Genomic DNA, 10,349 nt, shown 5'->3' on the forward strand with positions numbered 1-10,349 from the left:
GTGGTGGCCTCGTGTCGCCTTCGGACTACTTTTAATTTTCCTAATTTTTTAAATATTCCAAAACGGAGAAAATTTATCATTGGAAACGTTTTGGAGTCGGTTTACTTACCATACCACATACCTATTCCTTTTCAGAGTCTGAAACATTCTGGAAAGTGTCCCTTATGTACTCCTCTGGAGTTACGGTATCAATTATATTGGTCTCAACATTTATGGGAGTACCTAAGATATAATGTTTGATTCTTTGACCGTTTACCACCTTTGGATTTGTGCCTTCGGTGTTGTTGATTTTTATGTCATCAGAACGATAGACCTCCTCGATGATGTAGGGACCTTCCCATTTAGAGAGAAGCTTTCCTTCAAAAAATCTTAAATGAGAGTTGTATAGCAAAACATGATCACCTACATTAAACTCACGCTTTTGTATCCTTTTATCATGCTATCTTTTAACTTTTTCTTTAAACAACTTGGCATTCTCACAGGCTTGGGTTATCCATTCATCAAGTGAGCTAATGTCAAATAACCTCTTCTCACCGGCAAGTTTGAAATCATAATTCAGCTCTTTGATAGCCCAATATGCCTTATGTTCTAGCTCAAGAGGTAAGTGACATGCTTTTCTATAAACCATTTTATACGGAGACATACCCACAGGGTTCTTATAAGCAGTTCTATAAGCCCATAATGCATCATCAAGTTTCTTAGACCAATTCTTTCTAGATCTATTAACAGACTTTTGCAAAATTAATTTGATCTCTCTATTGCTCAGTTCTACTCGACCACTAGACTGAGGATGATATGGAGATGCAATTCTATGGTTAACATCATACTTGGCAAGCATTTTACGGAAAGCACCATGAATAAAATGTGAACCACCATCAGTCATTAAATATCTAGGGACTCCAAACCTCGGAAAAATAACTTACTTAAGCATCTTAATAGAAGTGTTATGATCAACACTACTAGTTGGAATAGCTTCTACCCACTTAGTAACGTAATCAACAACAACTAAAATATGTGTATACCCGTTAGAGGAAGGAAAAGGTCCCATATAACCAAATCCCCAAACATCAAATGGTTTAATAACAAGTGAATAGTTTGTAGGCATTTCCTGACGTCTATTAATATTACCAATTCTTTGACATTGATCACAAGACAAGACAAACTTACGAGCATCCTTGAAGAGAGTAGGCCAATAGAAACTGGATTGCAATACCTTATGTGCAGTTCTATCTCTAGCATGGTGTCCTCCGTAAGACTCGGAGTGGCACTTGCGTAGGTTATGTTCTTGTTCATGCTCAGGTACACAACATCTAATAACACAATCTACTCCTTCTTTATAAAGTTGTGGATCATCCCAGAAGTAATGTCTTAAATCATAGAAAAACTTTTTCTTTTGCTAGTATGTGAAACTAGGTGGTATAAATTTAGCAACAATATAATTAGCATAATCAGCATACCAAGGAGTATTATGAGAAGCATTTATGACATTTAATTGCTCATCAAGAAAGCTATCATCAATATGTAGTGGGTCATCAAGAACATTCTCTAACCTAGACAAGTTGTCTGCAACGGGGTTCTCGGCTCCCTTTCTATCAATAATATGCAAATCAAATTCTTGTAGCAAGAGAGCCCATCTAATGAGTCTAGGTTTAACATCTTTCTTTTTCATAAGGTATTTAATAGCAGCATGATCAGTGTGAACAATTACTTTAGAATCAACAATATAAGGTATGAACTTATCACATGCAAATACAACTACTAAAAATTCTTTTTAGGTGGTGGCATAATTTCTCTAGGCACTGTCTAGAGTTTTACTAGCATACTGAATAACATTTAATTTCTTATCAACTCTTTGTCCTAGAATAGCACCAACAGCATAACCACTAGCATCACACATAATTTCAAAGGGTAAACTCCAATCAGGTGGCTGAACAATAGGTGCAGAAATCAAGGATTTCTTAAGTATTTCAAATGCTTCTACACAATCATCAGCAAAAACAAAAGGAACATATTTTTGGAAGAGATTAGTGAGAGGCCTAGAAATTTTAGAGAAATCTTTAATAAACCTCCTACAGAAACCAGCATGACCAAGGAAACATCTTATACCTTTGATATCTTTAGGACATGGCATCTTTTCAATAGCATCTACTTTAGCTTTATCAACTTCAATACCTCTTTCAGAAAATTTATGCCCCAAGACAATACCTTTATTAACCATAAAGTGGCACTTCTCCCAATTCAATACAAGATTAGTTTTTTCACATCACTGCAAAACTCGATCAAGATTGCTTAAGCAATCATCAACAGAAGTTCCGTAAACGGAGAAATCATCCATGAAAACCTCAACAATCTTTTCACAAAAATCAGAGAATATAGCAGTCGTACATCTTTGAAAGGTAGCAGGTGCATTGCATAAACCAAAAGGCATACGTCTATAAGAGAAGGTACCGAAAGGGCAAGTAAAAGTGGTTTTCTCTTTATCAACTACTGGTTTAGCATCTTTCTCCAATTTAATTTAGTGCTGACATAGAGTGGGACTAATGCCCTTAAGATCATCAAGAGTATATCCAATAGCGGCACGTTGCTTCTTCAGAGTTTTCAATAATCTCTTTTCTTCATGCTCTGAAAGGTTAACACTAATTGTAGCGACCCAACCCGGATGGATCAAGTCTCTGTGCTTAAGTGTCATCCCTGGATCGGTATGCTGACACACACAGTACTCGAGGATTTATAACAGAGGTAAATCACATGTATAAAGTAACGTGAATACTATTACCTCAATCCAAAATATAGCGGAAGTAACAAGGTTGTGGATTCCCATCAACACCAACGACGAAGTTGAGTGTACAAATTGTAACCCTAACGTATCACTTACTCGTCGTAAGAGGTCCTGCAACATGAGACGTTGCAGCCACAAAGGGTCAGTACATTAAATGTACTGGCAAATTCACACCATAGAGAATGATGAACAATGGCTATCACTACATGCATATTTGGCTGGTGGAAAAGCTCTATGGTTATAAGGTTTTTGCGAAAAGCCAAATTTTCCCTACTACAAAGGAATAAATTTTATTTAACTATCATGGTGGTTGTTGAACATTGAGAATGGTTGACAGCATTCTCAATCCCAATTAAGTAACATCATTAAACCCAATAAAATTAATTTAAAGTAACATGATGAGATTCACATTATAATCCAAGTACTAGATACTCAAGACGTCCATAACCGGGGACACGGCTAACCATGATTAGTTTATACACTCTGTAGAGCTTTGTGAACTTTTCCCCATAAGACTCGATCGCCTCCGTTTGATTTCTCGCACTACATGGTGTTTGAGAAACGGATGACCGAGACATAGTCTTTCAGAAGCGCTAGCACCTTACGATCGGGTAGACCGTTACACCTACTTTCCCCTACATCTGCTAGTCTACCACTGTAAGAGTTCACACAACTTAATCAACTATGCTAGAGCCCATAATAGCTTGTGGCTGCACACAGAAGTTTCTAGTATGAATAATCTCATGATCCCTTTGAGCCTGGGTGGCGGTCCAAAAAAAAACAGGCAATCCTGGAATACCCAGGTTCCTAGATAGGCAATCACTGGAATACCCAGGTGCCTCAATCCACCCAAATGTGTGTTAAAGTTGCCACCTTAAGTAAACCATTAATTAACAATCTCACATCTGTCATGAAATACTCTCAAACCCAATCCACGTCTATGAGCATAGCATGGCAATATAAGCATAACGTAATAGTAACTTCCAAGGTTTGAATGCAAGGCAATAGGTTCCTACCTCATCAACTACTTCCCAATACCCACATGTTATCAAACCTACTCATGCAATGTTTGAGGGTGAAACTAATGCATAAAAACTGGGTATGAAAGGGGGATATGGTCAAAGTGTGAACTTGCCTGCAATGTTGATGAAGATGATTCACACTCAAACTCTTGATAGTTTTACTCGTCACACTCCGGTCAATCTATCGTAAGCAAGCAATAGTAACCACACATAAGCAATCACTCAAAATATCAGAAAGAACGAAGAAGACGATTCGGAAAACATCAAAACCAAGCAAATAACTCTTGCTACATAAAACAATTTCTAACAGTACCAAAATTATGTGAAACCAAGCAAATCTGATCTAATTCAAAGTTTAAACTTTTCAAAACATGTTTAAGTTGTTTTACTGGATAGAGAAGATCGTAATGAAGACGTGAGCGTTGGTTTCGTTGGATTTCGACTAACGAGTAAAAAGTAATGATTGTTTGAAGAACAGGGGCTAATCTGTAAATAAAATCATCATAGATAGGTCCCTGGCTGAAATCTAAAAAGAAAAAAGAAAAAAGAAAAAAATCTAAACAACGAACGTTCACTCCTGAACCCTAAACTATGAACTCGTTCGCTCCAGAGGCTAAACCAGCGAGCGTTCTCTAAATATACTAAACGGGGTCTTAAAAGAAAAACCGACTACTAAAACAAAAACCTAAAAAAACCGGACCGAGCGGTTCTTACCGGTTCGATCGAAATAAACCGGCGGTGGTTTACGACGAAAACTGGCGACGGCAGTTCCCAGTGATCTTCGGCGAGATCACGACGACGGCAGGGTGGGGCGGTGGCTGCGCGGTGTGGGAAGGTGGCGCAGGGCTGCGGAGCTAGCGGCGGCGCAAGGCGAGAGGCGGCGTGGTGCGGTGCGGCAGTGGCGGCGCGGCAGAGGACCGGCGAAGGCGGCGCGGCCTTAGCAGCGGCGGCGCACGAGGAGAGGGCGGCGTCCTTTTTATGGAGGGAGGGGGCAAACTGGCGTGCAGAAGGGGGCAAGGGGCGGCGCAGAGTCCGGGGCGGCTCGGACGTCGAGGTGGCGGCGCGGCGGCGGATTCCCGAGCGGAGTCTCGCTCGGGGACGGGGCGATGGCGCGCTGGGCCTTGGCCTGGCTTCGGCTGGGCCGGCCCAGTCGGAGGAGGACAATTTTCTTTTTTTAGCGCCAAGAAAATAAAGAAAACTTTAAACAAATAAAAAAATACTATAGGCATAAAATATACCAAAATTTGCAGAAAAACATTTTCTACAACATGGACATTTATATAATGTCAAATAAACTCCACACAAATTCAGATAATTCAAAGACTGCTACTGCCCTATTAAAATCCAATAAAAAACATTTTAAAAATACCAAAATTAATTCGAATTTATTTCTCTCCAATTTCCTGATGTGGGGAATCATTTTACCCTAATTTCTATATATTTTATTTTTGGAGAAAAATAATTTGAATAAAACCCAAATAACTCCAAATTGGAAATAAATGGAAAGGGGCTTTGAATTTAATTCTTTGAAACTTCCAACTCATATTTCATATGTTTTGAAGAAGTCATTTTATCTTCGCTCTTGAAAATCATTGAGTTACATGAAGTTTATTAATTTGATATATTTCCAGATGAAATTCAAATATTTTCAACACCCCTTTTCATTTAAATAAATGGAAGAAGTCATGTCATCTTCTCTCCAGGGTTTTGTGATGAAAAGGATTTGAATTTACGGGGATCAAACTGCATAAGGTGAAAGTTTGGGAAAGTCCTTTTATTCCCTCTCATTTAACTTTCAAAAGGTTTCGAATTTCACTCAATCAATCACACAACAATCAAACAATCAATCAATCAATCTATTTATTATAACATTCCAAAATTTAGAATTTTGGGATGTTACAAACCTACCACCCTTAAAATGAATCTCGTCCTCGAGATTCAGAGAGGATAGAAAGAAATAGGTTAGGTTTGGGGGTCTTCTCAAAATCCATCGATCGTCTCCGGGGTCTCGGGTGCTACCACCCTTTGAAGCATGGTTACGGTTCCATCAAAACTCATATACTTCATCCATATTGTTACAATGTCGGTCTTCTCAGATCTTCAGGATAATTCCTTATCTGGGCTCTTTCGGCAGTGGCATAACCTTTTCCTCAATTCTTGTGTCTTTCATCTAGGTAAGGTTCTTCTGTGACTGGGTCTTCTTAGCTGACGGGTCTGGCGCCAATACTAAACAACTATTGATATCTCATGGTGGTCAACCATTTATGGTTTCTCCTGCAGGAAATGGGTATGGGTTGATCCTCATCGTATAACCTACGGTTGGCAAAAACTGCCTTGTACAAGGGAAAAATACCTATACCATTCTAAGGCTTAAACAAGGTTTTGATCGTCGTCTCTCCACTATAGGTAAGTCTCTCAGATTTACCATCCCATATAGCAAGGCGAATAATAAGAGTAAGTCGGTATGGTGATCAATCCATCCCGCACCCAAATCATTACCTTGTATACGGTTTAGCGAATCTCGCATTCTAACACTCGGTCATCCTCACAAGCATTGTAGAATTTCTCTTGTCCAGTTGCGTTCGGAATAATCCATTGATTCTGCAAGCCAAACAAACATCTATTGTTCCTTCACAACTCTCAGGTTTTGCGTTACTCCTATAAGATCGTCTATTGATAAAATCGTAACTTCTTCCAGTTTTTTTTCCTTCAGCAAGAATGTGCTTGCTTCTTGGTAGGTCCTGGGGCCTGTGGGTTATGGCCCATCTCATTACTTTGTAATCCTTGAGCTCATCCTAGGGGCTACTGATTATTATCCAACTTCCAACTTCCTAGTATTCTTAAATCCATCCAATTGTACTGTCTTCCTTCCTTCTATTGGCACCAAACTAGGACATGATTACTCAGACTCATCATGGAATTTCCATTGATCCATATTTCCGACATCATACCTCCTTTATATCCAATAGTAATTCATCTCTTCATCCTTGTGGGTTATCCCACATACCGAGATAAAAACTTATACTTATGAAGTCCATACTCTACTTCGTGGATCATCATTATCGTTTCCAGGGTCAAGCGTCTTTGTAGGGAAATGTTGGCCATCTCTGCATGGCACTTCTTCAACTGGGAAAACGTGAAACACATCATGAACTCCTGACAGTCCTTCGGGTGACTCCAACTTGTTGGCCACTTCTTACATGCGCTCCAAAACTCGGTATGGTCCTACAAATCTCGGGGCTAACTTTCCCTTAACTCCAATTCGTTTAACTCCTTGCTGAGGGGACGAATACATGCTCTGTCTCCAATCTCATAGACTACCTCCTTGAGTTTTTGAGTCTGCATATCTCTTCTGCCTGGAATGAGCTACCTTCAGTCTGTCTCGAATCAACTTAACATTCTCTTCTGACTCCTTGATCACATTTGGTCCAAACAACTGACGGTCTCCAACTTCATCCCACACACTCTTGGGGCATCACACATATCGAGACAAAACTTGTATTCATTTTATCCGAAATCCACTCAGTGGAGTATCCTTATCTTTTCCAGGGGTCAAGGGTTCTTACAGGGTATTACCACCCTTAAAATGCACAAATCTTCCATAGACCATATTTCTCATATCCTCAGAAATGGTCAAAATCCTTCTTCATAGAGTAACAACTCATAAAATCCATATCAGTACCAACGATGCTGACTTTATTCACTCTCAATTGATTACAATCTCTCGCTTTTCCATTACATGTCTCAACTCAACACCTCAATATAAAATAAAATGTTCTCACTTCTACTACTCCATTTTTTTGCAAACTCAACTATCTAGCACAAGTTTCCTTCTCCTTGGGGCATTCTCTGGCAAAGTGCCCTGCTCCATTACAACTAAAACATATTACTTCTGACAAGTATCAAGGTTTCCTTGTGATTATATAGCCTCCTTGGGTCCTTGGCTTCCTTTTTGGGCAATTGCTGAGATAGTGCCCTGACTCCTTGCACCTATAACAGGTGATATGACTCAGGTTCTTCCTGGAATCCAATCTGCTTCTCTTCCTGGACTTTTTCATGCCAATCATGGCTTCTATTTCTTGTGGGTCATATTCTACTTCCTCCATCGGGAATTCTACTAGATCCCCATTCATACAATTCTGGGAGATGTGTCCTTCTTCTCCACATGAATAGCAAGACTTAGGGAAGGGTTTACTCGGGTCTTCTTTAGATGTGTCCTCCATCTCTTCCTTCATCACAGCTTCTTCTAAAATTTCCATGAGGGCTCCTTTCATTACTTCTTTCTTCTGCTGGATGGTTCATTGTACCATGGGGTAAATGTGACACTGAGCAGGATAGTGGGCAGTCCCTTCACACAAGAAACAAGTAATCTGCCTAGTTGGGCATTCTTCAAATGGGTGACTTCCTTCACAATTTGAGCATTCATCCTTGTGTGCTTTATGGTTGTGTCCTATTTCTCCACAAAGCTTGCATGCACAATGCTTCTTCATATCATTTTTATGGGGCTTCAACTCCTGGGACACAAACTGAGACTTTGGCAAAGTCAACTTAAATTCTTTCCAAGTGGTTACTCTTTGCCATCCATTGATGGTTTGGTACATCCTCCACCAAGTAGCAGCACCTCTTTCAAAGCACTAAAGAGCATGCTGGGTCATATCCTTTCCGACTATAGGGTTATTCTTCATGTGATCCTCCATGTTCTAAATCCATTGGCCCATCTCCAATTAACTCATCGGTCCAGAAAATATGGTTTCATCTACATTCATCCTCTATTGGGTCCAGGGGTTTGGGGTGGGGTAAGAGAGATAGAGAAGGATACACACAATACAAACAAAAGTTTTGAAAAGACAGATTTTTTATTGTGGCTGTCGGAAAAAAACATCAAACAAATGATAGCTCACAAACGTCGCATCTAACATAGGTATATAACAGGGGCTTGGTCTTCTAAAGGTCAAATAATCTTCAAAATCACCAGACTCTTCAAGTCTTGTTTATGTCTCCGATGGTTTCTTCCCATCGTGCTTGTCCTTCTCAAGTTCTTTTGCTAGATCATCTCCGTTGACGTGAAGTCTCTTGTGACGTCCTTTAGTATTCTGGAGTTGCATTCCAAACTTATGGGTTTCAACACCCTTAGCATGATCCATGGTTTTACTGTCCTTTAGTTCCCAACAAATCTTCGGTATCTCGAGGTTTTGTTCCTCCAATTTGGCTACTTCAGCTTCTGGGTCCTAAATTCTTCACGAATGGCCTCCTTGTCAAATATGACTTTCTACAAGTCCATCTTAAACTTCTTGATGTATTACTCCAGATCCTGGTGATACACCGGCCTAGGTTAAAACTTCATCTCTTGCTGATAGGTGCTCCATCAGCCTTCTACCATCCAATCCTTCCATGCATATGCATGCTTAAATCAGCACGGTGAAAATATCATAAGCGGGCGATAACCTCATGGATAGTCGTGGTTCTGCTCTTGTCATTTCCATGAGCTATCTCTCCATAGTTGATATCTCATGCCTTCGGGTTTTCCTTGATAGAACTTTGAGTTTTTAACTCTCCATGCTCCGGTCTTTCTCCGATACACCTTGATCTTGGGTATTGACAAGTTCCATAGTCTGCCAAGTTCCATAAGGGTAGCCTTCCTAGGTCACACAAATCTGGAAATTCTTCGGAGCCTCCAATTCTCCTAATCTTTAGAGTCTTCAACAGTTTGTAGTTTCCATTATCATAATGTATGGTAAAATCCTCTTCATTCCGAATGATCTCGGTTGTCCGATATCTTGTACTTCTTGGAGTGGTCTCATCCGTCGAATCTTCGAGTGATCCAAAGGGAAAAGGGATATGGTCTCACTAAAAAGGAATTTTTGAATAAGCTCAGAACAGAAGAGAGGTAAAAGATTTTTTTGAAAAGTAAAGTTTTAGAGAAAAATCTTTCCTATGGGCTTGCCAGTTTCTAGGGTCACGTCCTATAGCCAACATGTGCTCTGATACCATCTTGTAGCGACCCGACCCGGATGGATCAAGTCTCTGTGCTTAAGTGTCATCCCTGGATCGGTATGCTGACACACACAGTACTCGAGGATTTATAACAGAGGTAAATCACATGTATAAAGTAATGTAAATACTATTACCTCAATCCAAAATATAGCGGAAGTAACAAGGTTGTGGATTCTCATCAACACCAACGGCAAAGTTGAGTGTAGAAATCGTAACCCTAACGTATCACTTACTCGTCGTAAGAGGTCCTGCAACATGAGACGTTGCAGCCACAAAGGGTCAGTACATTGAATGTACTCGCAAATTCACACCATAGAGAATGATGAACGATGGCTATCACTACATGCATATTTGGCTGGTGGAAAAGCTCTATGTTATAAGGTTTTTAGGAAAAGCCAATTTTTCCCTACTACAAAGGAATAAATTTTATTTAATTATCATGATGGTTGTTGAACATTTAGAATGGTTGACAGCATTCTCAATCCCAATTAAGTAACATCATTAAACCCAACAAAATTAATTTAAAGTAACATGATGAGATTCACATGATAATC

Source organism: Triticum dicoccoides, chromosome 3A (assembly GCF_002162155.2).
Source record: "Triticum dicoccoides isolate Atlit2015 ecotype Zavitan chromosome 3A, WEW_v2.0, whole genome shotgun sequence".
Taxonomy (NCBI): Eukaryota; Viridiplantae; Streptophyta; class Magnoliopsida; order Poales; family Poaceae; genus Triticum; species Triticum dicoccoides.